Source organism: Hirundo rustica, chromosome 12 (assembly GCF_015227805.2).
Source record: "Hirundo rustica isolate bHirRus1 chromosome 12, bHirRus1.pri.v3, whole genome shotgun sequence".
In the NCBI taxonomy this organism is placed as follows: Eukaryota; Metazoa; Chordata; class Aves; order Passeriformes; family Hirundinidae; genus Hirundo; species Hirundo rustica.
In genome coordinates this window covers 10,426,937-10,438,893 of record NC_053461.1, presented here as the reverse complement: position 1 = coordinate 10,438,893, position 11,957 = coordinate 10,426,937, and positions in this window count along the sequence as shown.

Below are 11,957 nucleotides of genomic sequence, written 5' to 3'. Positions count from 1 at the left end.
CAAGTCCTGCCTTTGAGAGGCCCTGGGTCTGGCATTTGTGCTGCTGTGTCCCCACTTCCACCCCTCTGGGGTGAGCCTGTGTTAAAATGGCAGAGCCTGTACAACAAAACACCTCACGCCAAGGACACCAAATGCCATCGTCAAATGAGATGAAGCTGACATTGGTAGTACATGCAAATTCAGCCGGAGACCCACATCCCAAACTGCCATGTAAATCCACAGGTTGACATCTGCAGGCACATGCCCTTGGTTCAGGATTTTAACAGTGTCAGAGGAGGTGGCTGCCAGGCATTGACTTCGGAAGCTGATTTACAAGGAAAATTTGCACCTCAGTGGCATAACCTTTTCACTGCCTTTGCTCTGAGCAGAAAAATGAATTGTTTCAGACAACTCAGGACATGTTTCCAGGACCACAAGTGATAAACTGAGACACAAGTGGCCATCAGCAGAACCACAGTTTCTGCCCGTACAGCTGCTCTTAAACCCTCCCCAGAGGCAAAAGAAAATGTTGTTGCCTCAGCTCTCGGGTTTGTGTAGTCAACAGAAAGAATCAGGCTGGGCCAGAAGAGTGATGTGACGATTAGGAAATCCTGGTTTCCCGTGAGTCTGCTGATTCCATGTGTGGCTATGGGCATTTGCACCTCGATAGCCAAACTGCTGCAAAACACATGGACTTTGGGTCTGGTTGGGCATCGCCATGGGGGAGGTTTATTCCCATCCTCTGCAAACAGGCATGGTCAGGGTCTGGCCACATCTACCCCTGGGTCCATGAGGCCATGGAAGGTTTCTCAAACCTCCTGCCTCCTTCTCTGTGCCAGGGCAGAGTAGCTCCTATCCTAATAAATATTAGGAGGGCAAACAGCCTCGTGCTGTACCAGGCAGCATCAGTGGGCTCAGACCTTCTTCCTGCCCCTGGAGAGATCTGTGCTATTTATCTTGTTCTGAATCTCTGTCTTAATATCTGCAGCTTCTTGTTTCAAATGATTAGTGATCTGATGACTGGCATTAACAGTGATTAACAGAAACTCTGTAGAGAAAGAAGCACTGTCTGTGTATACACGATCTGAACTGGGGCTGTCAGTAAGTAGACTCAAGAGAGATTTATTCTGCATCACTCCCAGCCCTAAAAGAATGATGCTAAACTCTATCCCTGCTTTATGAAGCCTCTTATGGCACCCCACTGCTAGATTCAACAAACCATTTTGCATATATTTACTGTCTTCCTAGCCCATAAAAGCTGGCTTCCCTTTATTAACTACGGTTTACTGCTACTCTCAGCAGAAGCAAATAATGGAAATGAAACTGTACTCATTCTGAAGACCTCAGTACGCTTCCAGATGTTGTTCACATTGGCAGTGTCTTGTCAAGCTGTAATTGCATGTATTGTGATTATAAAATGGTTAATAAACACGAGTCTGACAGATATTATCACTTCCTGCATCCTATATTACCACTGCAATGCACAAACGCTTCGGAGGCTCCTACTGTACTTATATCCCTGACTTATCTAAAGCCTTAGTGCTAATAAGTGCTGGGCACCCAACAGTGGTCCTCTCCTCCCTGTAAGAGCTAAGAATGCCTGGAGGAAAAACTGGGAACACTTCTTAGGAGTATGGTTAGAGTAGAGGAGAAGGAGTGAGCATCAGAGCAGGCTTGTCATGCCAATGCCATGACTGTCACTATGGCTGTTCACATTACTCTCTTCACCTTGGGCTGTTGCAGGCTGGTCTGTAATGAACCTTCCTTGAGTTAAAGTGGTCACACTTTCAGGCTTTACCTCTCCGCAGATCCAAACAATAACTCAAATCATAATATTGTGCTCAATATCATGAGTAACTGACTGTACAGATGATTTACTTAATCCTTTGGTGGCCACTTGACCTCATACATCCTCGTATTACTATCTGAGGGTGGTAGATCAGGACTGCAAACATTTGTGACTGCACCTTTCCATAGCAGCCAAAATTACTTTGGATGGCTGAGAGTCAGGATGCAATTCTGAAGACTTGCAAGTGGCATCTGTCGCCCAGCCTGCTGGAGGAGACCTCATGAAAAATCATGTCTGGAAGGTAGAATAGAGCCAGCCTACCCAGAGTCTCATGCAAGCTAAAATGGCCTCACTGAGCTCTTCCATCACAGAGCAGAATGAGGATTCAGTTCAGTCTCCTGTGCTGAATAAAACAGTAATATTCACCTCCACCCAATGCTTTTGTGATGGGTCATGGGAGGTGGCTGTCAGTGCTCTCATGACCCCAAAGAACTACTAAGGAGTCCTCCGTTTCCTCAAGCAGCCTTCTAAACTTGATGAACTTGCTGGTTGCTCTTTTTCCAAAGAGCTTTGAGGGCACAAATGTGGGTCATGTCTGTTCCTTTGGTTGGAAGTGTGTTTTGCTCTACTTGAAAGCACAGCACACAGTTGTTGGCAGCATTCTGAGTAAGTCCAGCTGCACTGTTTAGCAGTTTAATTATAATCTCTGTGCCTATGGCACCTTCCATCCAAGAATCACAGAGCTCTTTACAAGCATTAATTCATTTTAAAAGGTAATCTGGTGAAGTAGCTAAGAATCCTGTCCATTTTCTAAATATGTGTAGGGAGAGGGAGATGGAAAAGGCTGTGAAGGCTCAGGGAGATAAAAGGTATAAGATTCATCCATTCACATGATCATTTATGACTCCAAATGCAAGGTGTAATTTTTTAGCTAGGGCACACACCCAGTGCAGGTGTAGGCTTGATAGGGATCCTCCACCTCCCTATGCTCCACCAGTGCAATTTTTGACCAAGCTGAGGATCCAGTTGTGTGGGCATTTTCACACATGAAACTGCACTACTGGAAAAATCATGACCCAGCCAGCCTGACAGTTATCAAAAGCTGTTAGCAGAGTTGCATCCAGAATCTGTGTATCTCACCTCTTACCAGCCTGTCTTTGCATCTCTCCTTCGTATTCTTAGTGAAAGCTCCTGAGGGGAGTCCTACCGTGGTGTTGCGTGACTTGTCTTGGTGCCAGTGGCTCTAATGCATATTTGAAACTAGCTTGGCACCTCAGAGGAAAAAATCAAAGCAGATCTTTACACTGCATCTACTGTACCACGTGTGTGGTCATTCTGATGATGAGTTCTGACAGCATAATCTTATTAAAGTTCATTCCTGACAAACGGTATAGATATGGGTATGGGGGGAAATCACATAGCGTTAGCAGTGACAAGGTAACCTTTATCAGGGTAAAGTCCCTATTAATTTCTGGAAAATTCCTGCTTTAGAGAGGTTCATTGGACTCACAGTTGGCTCTGCCTCCACTTGCTTTTGTTCCAGTTTAACTTCAACATTATAATTAATTTGCCCTCCTTGCCTTCCCTTGAGGCCATTGCCTCTCTCAGTCCACAAAGCTTTTCTCAGCAATATTTCAGGTGAAGCTCATAGGATTGATAAACCTATCTAGCTCTGGATTCCAAAATCTGGGCCTGCCTCCTCTCCTTCTGTGCTCTTGGCCTCAAGAAACAAAGTGGGTTTTATGATTTAGTGTCTGATTTCTGTGTTGAGGCAAGAATGATGAAATCACTAGCATTTGTTTGTGGTAGCATCATTTGTACAAACGCATCCCTGATGATTCATAAGCAATTGCGGTTGGTAGGTACCAGGATGTATTCACTGAATGGGTTTTTAGTAATGTATTCACTAGGAATTAAGCTGAAACTTAGCAGCTCATTTTCCAGATGCCACTGATGCAACTGTCAGACAGGAACAACTCCCAATGCCTGCTTGCCTGAGCCAGAATTGAACTGGAGATTTGCAAGTAAAAAGCTTTGGCTCACAATTTCAATCACCAGTAGAAATTTTTTTGGCATTCAGCTTTACCAAAAGTGCTGAAAATCTACTGTCCCTAAATCAGGTCACCTTAACTTTTCTCACATTGGACACCCAAAAGCAGAGCCACTGGAAACCACCAGCAGGTTGGGGAAATACTTATTTTTGTTTCCAGCTATGAAATACTTGAGGATGCCATGTCTCCTGCTTTTATGAATACAGTGAAGCTGGCTGGTCCTGAAGGAGAGTCTGTCCTCTGAAGCACCTTACCAGCACTCAGTGGGAAAGGGTCTGTGCCCTGAACAGCACAAAGCCCAGAGCGCACTTACGCAGTCTCAGGGTTAGAGAGGAAAGCACAGAGAGATAAAAGGCAAAGACTTCTAAGCCAGCCATCTGCATTTAGGAGCCAGTGCCCAAACTGAGGAGTGTGTCCCACTGAAAATCAGAGACATTTGAGCTGTCTGGAAGGTTTGATGAATTTGCTCACAGTTGCCCAGGGCATACGGAGCAGAGGTAGGAGCCGTGTCCAGAAATCAGAACTTCTTGGCCAAAACCTAAGCCACTCTCTTCCTGCTCCACAACATGCCTATCCCCACAAACTCAAATGGAGGGGACTTGGTCAATGTGCTCAGGCAACATAGCTTCTTTTTTCCTTTCTTATTTTTTTCCTGTGTGCAGAGAAGATAATATTAATTACTCTGTATTTTGGAAAGCTATAAATAAATAAATAGATGGAAATCCAAAGGAAAAAAAAAAATTCTGTAAATAGGAAACTGATGATTTATGAGGCACCACCTGAGGAAAATTCTCCATCTCTTTTATGCTTGGCTATTTCAGTGCAGCATTCTCAGGCTGGGAGAATGAATCCTAATATGCAGATGAGGCTGTGATAATGATTTTGTGCTGCCTGGATTACAGAATCATATTTTTGATGCAGATGTATTTAAGACATCTAAGCAGGGCTCTGAGTTCCCTGCATAATTTGATGAGCAATAAGTAAGACACAGGTATGCCATGCAAGCAGCAAAATGTTAAAAGGTTATAGAAGTGTATTACATCCAGTCGTATGAGAGAGCAAATTAACAGCACTGTTCTTCCGAAGAGACATGGTCTGTAGAGGGAAGATCATCAAGTTGATCTCACTGGGAGAGTTTAAAAAAAAAAAAAAAAAAAAAAGAAAAGAAAAGAATAAAAATTATATTTTCTTATTTTATGGACTTGCCAGCTCTGGCTGGTGGGCTGCAGGGTCTGAGCTGTTCTTCCAGCTGAGTTTACTTTCAATTTTTTAAATATATATATTTATTTAAATAAGTTGAAAAAAAATGTGTTTATTCATGCAGTGGCATTTCCTGTGCTACTTTGAGATATCAGTAAAAGTCTTGGCACGAAAATCAGTCACTTTGGAATATTCTCCCATTAGTTTATTCTGTCAGTAAAATGGGAAGCATGACGCTCCAGCATACAATTCCTACTGACATTCAATCAAAACATCTGACCTAACATTTTCGTACTGACACCCAAATTACAGGGCATTTTCTGAATAGCTAACAATTCCTTATTTTCTTTTCTTTTTCTCCCCTTCTCTACCTCTTTCCCTCTCCCCTCCCTGTCCCCTTTTTTTTCTTTAATGCAATGTGTGACTCTTCCTTGTCAGGCTGGAGCACGTTCCCATCCCGCTAAGTGTCAGCGTGCTGCTATCGGCTTGCAGCAAATTGTGCTTTCCCTGGGCTCTGGCTGATGGGATGAATGGCAGCCTGGAGATAGTCCTGTCCTTCACAAAGCAGAAAGGCCCAGAGTTTTCACAATTGCTTTTCTCTGCAAGCCCATTATGGTAGCAGGTCAAGGGAGTCAGAGAGTTGCAGGGGAGAGAGAATTAAAAATAGCGGTCTGGAAAACTTGGCAATATCCTGGTTGTAATCAGATGGAAGCAGAAGAGTAAGGGCATAACAAAAAATCACCCAGAAAAAGACTTCCTCTCTCTCCAAAGCATTTGTGTCACCTGAACCTAATGTGGTTTTGCAAGGCTGAAGTTCAAGGCTTTAAGCTGAGGATGAAGCCACAGCTCCATCTCCTCCTGCCATCACGGACAGAAAGGTGATGTTCAGTGGCAGCTCTTTGCATCCATATGTGCTTGTCACTAAAGAGAAACCCAAACTGTACTAAAATTGGGACGTAGACCTGGATTTCACTCAGCCTGCTGTATTAAAGCATATTAAAGGTGGGTGGTAATTGCATTACATGCTGCATTAGACAGAGCTGTTGGTGAAATCTGAACACAGACCCAGGTTTTCCTTCCACATGTCTGTCTTGGCTGATGCACCGAGAGAGGGAGGCAAGTGGCATTTTGGATGGGTCTCCTATCACCTGCCCCACTGAACGTGAAAAAGCCATCAGTCTCTGCTTCAAGAACTGCCTGTTTTACCCTCAGTGTTCCCGGGTCAGGATTGTGCAGAGCTGCACAACACTGCCCTGTTACTTACATGGAATATATCAGGACTGTCTGTGTCCAGTGGCTGCTCCCAGCTGCTCCTTTGCTGCTCCAGGTAGCTCAGCCCAGCCCTGGGCTCTGCCCCTGCCCTGGCCTTGTGTGGAGGAAATGGGGGCACTGCTACAGCAGCAAAGAGCAGTACCTGAGAGCATCACCGGCCGTTGCTCCAGAGAGTGCCTGGCCTCTGCTAAACCCTGCCAAGGAGAGGCTACAAGGCTTTCCTGAAGAGCTCTGAAGCAATAAACACTTTTTTGCCCTCTTGCCACCTCAAACAGAAACAGCAGCTGTTACCAAGCCAACAGTAAAGCAAAGGAAGCTCTTGTGCTGGGGCTAGGAGGTGCTGCTAATGATATTCACTTGCTGCAGTTCAAAAGTGCTGGCAGGGAGATCGTGGAGCAGTCAGGTATCCAGACTTGGAAACACTGGATGTTTATGTAGGGGTGAGTGTCCCCTGTCTATTCACAAATTCTTTGCTTGCATGTGCTGGAGGTTTTATGAGGAGAGCCTAAAGATAACAACAAAGTAAGAAAGAAGAGGTGCTTTCCAGGGGCCCCATCCAGTTCCATCTCTGTTGCCACGCGTGGGAGTTGCACCAGGCTCTGAGCAAACAGACGGTTTCTCCTCACTGCTGGGCTGGCAGCATATGGCTGTCCAAATGTGTTTGGTTTAAAGGTTTGAGCTGGTATCCAGCTTCTAACTTCCATCAGATCCCCATCATGGTGCTTCATCTGCCTGCCAGAGTGATGGGCCAAATGCAGTTCCTGTGTGCTCTGAATATGTGTTCCTGTAGCACGAGCAATATTGTGAAGCTGGGCCCAGAGTTACTCTCATCTCCCAGAACTTACATGCTGTCATGGAAATATGGTGGGATTTCAGCCCTGCTGGGTTCCAGATTTGCTCCAGTGAATCAGTTCTTGTTCTGCTGCTCTTCCGGGGAACCAAGTGTTGCGAGGACACAGGCTGTAACTGTCCAGAAAAGGAGTTATTGCATACCTCTGTTAAAGAGGCTGTTAAGGAGTCTAGATTTTTTTGCTGACTTTGGTAACGCCTCCTGCCTTCTCAATGCAAGTGTCTGGGAATAAAACAGAGCTAAGAAGATGCTTTTCCAATGGCAGCCATAGTCCTTATTTTTCCTGCATTTGACTCTTTTTGTCCTTTTAGGCTATGGTGTCTTTGGACCACAGACATCTCTGCATCCACCCTATAGACTAACATCAACTCTTTCAATTCCTTTCTTATCCCAAGCAGTGATCTTCCACTCTCAAGCATTAAGGTAGCCTTTGTAATGCTACCTTAGCAAATGTTTCTGTAGCAAATTTCTGTCTGCTAAAGGGCTCTTCTGTCCAGAGCAGAAAGGTAGAGCCGGGATCTAATGGCCAGGAGTTGAAGCCAGATAAATTCAAAGGAGACATAAGGAAATAAGGTTTGCATTTTAAGCAGTGAAGTTGGTTAGGCACTAGTCCTAAGAAAGTGGTAGATTCCTTACATCCACCTGGCCTTAAAGTGAGCCTGGAAGCACTTTCTGGAAGATCTGTTCCAGCAGACACAGGTTGTTACACTCGCACAGGGACATTGGGTAAAATGTAATGGCCTGAAATAAACAGTCCAAGCTCTGCTAATGGCCTTTTCTGGCCCTGAGCTCTATGACTCAGTGAATAGCACGCATATAAAAATATACTCTTTAAAGCAAGCTACTTAAATACGTAGCTTGAGTCTAAGTGTGGAAGTATTCCAGCTCTCTTCTGGGGGACTTGCCTACTAAATCAAGACTCATGTCCTGCAGACTTGATCTGATACACCTTGAAGTCAGCAGGGATCTTATCCCTGACCACTTCAGGCTGCAGATCAGGCTTTCAGAAAGACACAAATAGGTTAGTACAACTCCTGGAAATGTGTTTCATGCTGAAAGCACTTTGCACTTGTACGCGCTCTGTCTGATGAAGGATCTCAAAGCATTTTTCAAACATTAATTCTCTACTTAATTAAACTTAAAACACAAAGCAGATGAGCTTCGTGTCTTTCTTCAAGCACCATTTATCAAAGGAACAGGTTGCTCTTGTCATGCTGACAACAGTGAGCAACTTTCCCGCTTGCATTGTGTTTCTAAATCCAGTTTAAGTTGTTTTCCTTCAATATGAATAATTTTTGAACCAGTTTTGAAAGAAAAATGCAATCCAAGCACACTTACTTATTTTGTTGGTGGTGCTGGAAATTAGAGTACAAATGCTTTATCTGCATTACAAATACTATTACAAAGTGCTGTGGTGCTTTAATCTATCTTCTAGATTTTTTTGTTATTATTATTTGTGCTTGAAGTGCTTCATCTTAATGCTCACAGTAGTTACCATAGGTACACACAGCAGCACCAACCCCACTAGAGGGTTTTCTGTGTTTTGTTTTCTTTTTCCTGATGCTCTTATTATTTGGATGACATTAAAGTATAAACAAGCCAACAGATGTGCCCACAACCTGGTAGCTCTCTTGGTGGAAGGAAATACTTGATTGCAGGAAGAGGGGTTTTGTGTGTGTGTTAACATTGGGATAGTGTCCTGAGTGCTACTTGAAGATGATGTTATCAGAAAGTAGATTGGAAAATGTTGCCTAAAAATCACATGGGAGACAGTACATAGCTGCAGGGAAAGACCTGATGGTGCTGGATTTATATTTGGGTTGGCTTGACTAATGTTCCAGCCCCTATTCTGAAGCACAGTTATGCCTGTCTCCGTCTGGCTGTTAAAAGCTAAAGGATGATGGATCTGAGGCTGCAGCATGAGGGGAATTATTGGAGCTTCAGTTCCTTCAAAATGCACCATCTGTTCAGCAGCCAGGTCAACTGTAAGAAAGGAGACTTCTCATATCCAAGAGTGAACCCTTATATTCGGTCCTTCCTACAAATAGAGGGAAACCTGACCGATGTGGTATGTTTTTATCTAAGGACAGAGATTCTCTGTGAAGAATAACATCCTGTGTGGATGTCCCGTCTCCTCTGCTCATTACTTGTGAAAACTCAGTGGAGGCTCAACCTGAGACCTGGGTCTCCCAGGGACAGAGCTGCTGGAGAAGGGACCATGTGGGACAAAGCAGAGGGGTTTTCCTGTATTTCTGCATTTTGGGGGTGGAAGGTCACCTGCTGTAAAGCAGTGGTTTCATTCAAGCAGCAGCAATTACCGCATTTTGCAGCAGGTGAGCATCCAAAGCAAACAATTTTATTCCTTGATTGCTCAGAAGGGGTTCAATCGTTTCCTGGATCATTTGATAGTTGGGTGAATCATGATTTACAAATATCCCTATTAAAATCCTCCAAGCCAGCTTCTTTTATCTGATTTCCCTCTCCTCCTCTTTTTAAAGAAAAATCTCATCAATCAAGCTATTGCGAGGAAATGTTAGTATTTTAGTGCATTTGCTGTGTATGGGCAGAGTCAACACACACATCCAAGCACATAAAAATTTGATAATCCACATTTCAAAAAGAGATATCAAAAAGCATAATTTAATATGTTTTCACAGAAAAAAATAATGAACTGCACATTCCTTAGTACCATATATTCCACAATCCTGATTACTGAAGCTGTTTACATAAGGAAGATGATTTGCACAACCTGAAGGGTTAGAAGATGGTGATGCGGGTGGGCTGGGGTTTTTTTTGGCATTTCAATTTCCAGTGAAGGACGAGTGTTCTGATTCCTGGGAACCTGATACACCAACCTCCAGGACCACCACTGAGCTACAGATCGAACCGTGGAAATGGTTCATCATAATTTCTCTCAAGATGGAGAATGATTGCATTGGGCTATTGTAATGGAAAGTACCTGGCAGAACCAAAGCCTCTGGGATTTCTTGACTGGCTGTGCTTGTATGTGGTTGCTGGAGCCTACAAGCCTGGCAGCTTTTTTCTCTATGTTTTCACACCAATTGAAGGAGGAGTAGAGCTGTGGTAGTTTGGTGAACACCCCATAAATTTTAAATAGGTTTGTGGACAGACATCCTGTAGAGGCAGAATTGTGAGTGCTTGTATGGGACAACCCACAGCAGGACTTTACCTTTGGTATGTGTTTTGGGACAGATAAGAGCAAATAGATATGAAATTATTTCATAGCTGTGTTCTAGGCTGATCTGCTCCATCACTGAGATGTTGAGCTGTGGAATTGGAGTATTTAATCCATAAGTATTCGTGGCTGTCCCATCTTGCCTCTGTTCATGGATGAACACAGGAGGGTAGTAGCGCTTTCACATTAGAGTTTGGTGGACAATCATTTCCTAGTGGGAGGGCATGTACCTCTGAGGAAATGTGCTGAAAACTATGCAAATTTATGCAAATGCACACAAATTTGCAAGCTACTTTCCCCCCACCTTCTTTTGCAGAGGATATTAGCAGGTATGCAAAGATCTAAAATTATCCAATTGAGAGGAATGCTGTAAGAAGAATCAGGAGGGGCAGGTATCCCGAAGTTTGGATATTCAGTAGATAGGGATGTTTACTGAACTCTCTCCTCCCATCCATCCCTAATAAAGAGATTAATCATTTCTTCCTCCTACTGCAGGAAAACCTAAAATCATAAACACCTAATTGTACTGGGGGCAGTGAATTCACATGAAAACTGTTGGTTTGTTTCTGAACTGGAAGGAGTTGCCAAACCTAATGACAGAGTTCCTTTCACTCACTTTTTTTTCCCCTGTAATCTGGAAATTCAGTGACAGAAGGATGATTTTCAAGCTAACTACTGTCTGGATTGCTGAAACACAGGCATCCAGAATTTGACATTTTGAACAAAACAATACTTGATCCAGACAAGTAATACAGCAACTATGTGATTGCAGTGTTAGGTTCTTCTTCCTCCTCTAAGAGATACTTTCCCCCTCTTCTTTCAACAGCAAACCAGAATGTTCTGTGCCCTCATAATTACCCAGTGGTGGTTTGGGGGATTCCATATATGTGTTGGGAATAAGATGTCTTCATTTCTTCATGCCATGTAAAAAATTAAAAACCGTAACAATCCAAATACACAGTTTTTCTCTTCATGAAAAGAACCATTTGCAGAGGTGGGGCTTGGGTCTGAGCTGAGCAAACCTCTACTCAAACCTCGAATGAATCCAGGTCTGGCTACTGGTGAGCCTGGGAGCACTTTGTATTTACGGTCCCGCATCTCCATCATGCTTCTTTCAGTGGGTTTGTGCCTGAACAGCTCTGAGAGGCTGGATCTGCATTAAAGATGAGTGATTCTCTGCTACACTTCGCATTTGCTTAGGTGATTCTCCAGCTTTTGCCCAAACTGAGCACAACTGGCAATCTCATGGGAAAAGATACCCTTAGACTCACAGGATCATTTAAGTTGCAAAAGACCTCCAAGATCTTCATGTCCAACTATTTCCCCCGCACCGCCGAGTCCGCCAGCCACGCTCCCAGCATCACACCACTGCTGGGCTCCGCAGCGCCAGGCAAACACATGGGCGGGAGAGCAGCAGGTTAAAAGGAATCAGCCACGCGTGGACAGAAAGTCTCTGATTCCACTCCAAGCCTCAGATTTGCCTGAAGCTCCGGGAGGCTCAGAGAGCCATTTGCCTTTCAAGTCAAACGGTGGCTCCTCTTCCCCGTCCCGGCTGGAAGAATCGCCCTTTGTAGATGCCGGGAGGAGAGGGATGCCCTGGCCGGGGCTGAACCGAGCCGC